Genomic DNA, 2,943 nt, shown 5'->3' with positions numbered 1-2,943 from the left:
ATTACAAAGTTGAAAAAAACTTAGTTTATTTTCAGGTACATTAGACACATCTTTTTCCGGTAATGCTGTCAATGGCTCACCTATCAAAAAGTGTGATAGTGTTAAGCAATTAAGATCTGAAGGATCCGATAAAATTGGACTTAAAGGCCTTGAATTTAAAATGGCTTCAATTTGTGCCAACACAGTAGTTAATTCTTCAAACGTCAAAGTTATATTACCAACTATTCTTTTTAAATGAAACTTTGTGGACTTTATCCCTGCTTCCCGTAAGCCACCCCAATGAGGACTAACTGGTGGTATGAAACACTACTCAATTTTCCTATTCATCAATTCCTCATGAATCTCTGACAAACTCTTTTGATTTTTGAAAAATAAATAAACGTTTTTAAGTGCATTTTTGGCACCCTGAAAATTAGTTGCATTATCACTGTAAATAGTATGTGGACACCCTCTCCGTACAATAAACCTTTTAAGCGTGAGAATAAATGCTTCGGTATTTAAACTACTCACTACCTCAATGTGGATTGCTTTAGTAACCATGAGTTATGTGACGCTTAAACCTCTAAACTGCCCGGACTATCATAATTTAAGCTAACTTGCATTTTGTAACTTACATATACTTTCTAAACGCATAATTATAGTAGTCAGAGAAGCCAGAGCTAAAGGAAGTATTGTATTTGTGAAAATAAAGTTTTTAAAAAGGAAAATTCAAAAGTCCAAAATATAATTGGCGCAGTCGTGTGGATTTTTGGGAATCAATACATATCGAATGTACTGATTTTTTCGTCGAATTAACCGAAAACGAACCCTTGGTGAAAGTTGAACAATACCGCGGACGCAGAGTGAGTTTTCTGGAAATCGAAAAGCTCCAATCCATTGAGGAACTGTTGTTGCCTTGCTGTTCATCGATAATGGGAAAATAGAACCCAAATTGTCTATTTTCGCGAGATAGTTGTTGACTGGTTCAGACACCCATCGCTGGATCTTCAAGAACGTTTCATAGAAAGGACATGGTCCGAATATTCCTAGTAGTTATGTAAGTGCAATTTTTAATAATTGTTAATGTCTGTTGAAGACCTTTTAAACTCTTTGACTGAGTTATCGATAAACCCTTTAACCGGCTCTGACTCCACTTCCATTCCTAGTTAAGTGTCAACAAATAAAAATTTGAATAACTCTGTTGATAAAATGGCTTTTAAACCAGAATATTTAAACTGTGTTCCAAATTTTGACGGTAACACTAATGAGTTGAACAGATACATTGCTATTTGCGAATCAATAATCAATACTTTTTATGATACGGCACTAACAACTTTCAAAATATTTACCTCTTAAATTAATTAATTGGTAAGTTAACGGGAAATGTGCGTCTAGTAGTAAACATTCAAAATATCAAAACTTGGCAAGAATTAAAAGACACATTATACCGCAATTTTGCAGATAGGCACGACGAAAGTTGCCTAAATAGAGATCTCGTAATGCTTAAGCAATTGCCAAACGAGCCGCCTCAAAAATTTTATGACAAATGTCTTGAATTACTCAATCTGTTATGTAGTTATGTAGATTCTCATGAAGATGTTGCTACTGCAACTACAAAACGAACAATGTACCAAGAAATGGCTCTAAAAACATTTTTATCTGGTCTTAAGGAACCTTTAGAGACATCAATTAGATGTATGCGGCCGACAAGCTTATCTGAAGCTATACAGTTTGTTTTCCAAGGAGATAATATTTGCTATTACCAAAACACTGTACCCGCACAACATGAACCTAACAATTTCATACATAAACAACCCAATCAATTTCTCTCGACCCACTATTACCCTTTTTGCAATCCACATCAAAATCAAAGATGCAACCATTTCAATCAACCCTTCCAAAATCATAATAATAATTTTGGACCAAACTTTCCATCTCAGCCTGTAGCAATTAAGCAAAATCCGAACTACAGACCTCCAAGACCTTTTACAAATCTCGAAGTTTTTGGGAAACCGAAACCACCAACCAATGTTTTCAAACCTAATCCCAACATGCCACTTCCAAAGCCAACACCAATGAGTATATCAACTAAAAATACTTTTAGACCCAATAATTCAGCTGGTCCCCCGTCTAGACAACCTAAATACACTTTTGAAGAACTCTATAATACTGAATCAAGCGAGTACGTCAATCACCCAGATTACTACCAAGATTCACAATCGAATTTATATGACCCATACTACTCTGAATATAAATATCCAGATTTTCCAGAGAATAATTTTCCCAATGAAGAACCAGAAACTGAAACTGAAGAGCAGCCGACTGAAAATTTTCGGAATACCTGCCAGACCAAACCCCAGACCTAACATATCAAGTGATTTCACTAAATAACACAAATTTTAGTGAACTTTCGTACGTCACTTTTCCTGAATATAATCTAAAATTTCTTATTGACTCAGGATCAACGAAATCATTTATTAACCCTGACCTAGCATTCAACTATTTTCCTAATTGCATAAAAAATTACCGGTTTTTAGTTTCAACAGTATTCCAAAAATCGGCACATCACCATAGTGCAATGATTCCGGCTTCCAAAATATTCCAATTACCTAAACCATTTCATTTAAAGTTTTTCCTATTTAAATTTCATAATGTTTTTGATGGATTAATTGGACTCGATAATCTAAAATTACTCCAAGCAAGTTTAGATTTTCGTCAAGGACTTTTAGTAACACCCTACACTAAAATAAAACTATCTTTTCACCAAACCAAACCAGAAATAAACTGCAATACAATTGGCCCAAGATGTGAACAAATTATAAAGGTAAAAACTTCTGTGCCCAACGGTGAAGTAATAATTCCGTATCAAAAAATACACAACTGTGAAATTCCAGAGTGCCTAACCATAGCAAAGCAAGGATTTGCCATAACGACCATTCTAAACAACACCTGTGAACCAATCAC

The sequence above is a fragment of the Dendroctonus ponderosae genome, unplaced genomic scaffold (genome assembly GCF_020466585.1).
Source record: "Dendroctonus ponderosae isolate FM_Combo_2020 unplaced genomic scaffold, Dpon_F_20191213v2 Dpon_F_20191213_3, whole genome shotgun sequence".
NCBI classification, from domain to species: domain Eukaryota; kingdom Metazoa; phylum Arthropoda; class Insecta; order Coleoptera; family Curculionidae; genus Dendroctonus; species Dendroctonus ponderosae.
This window is presented reverse-complemented; position numbering follows the sequence as displayed.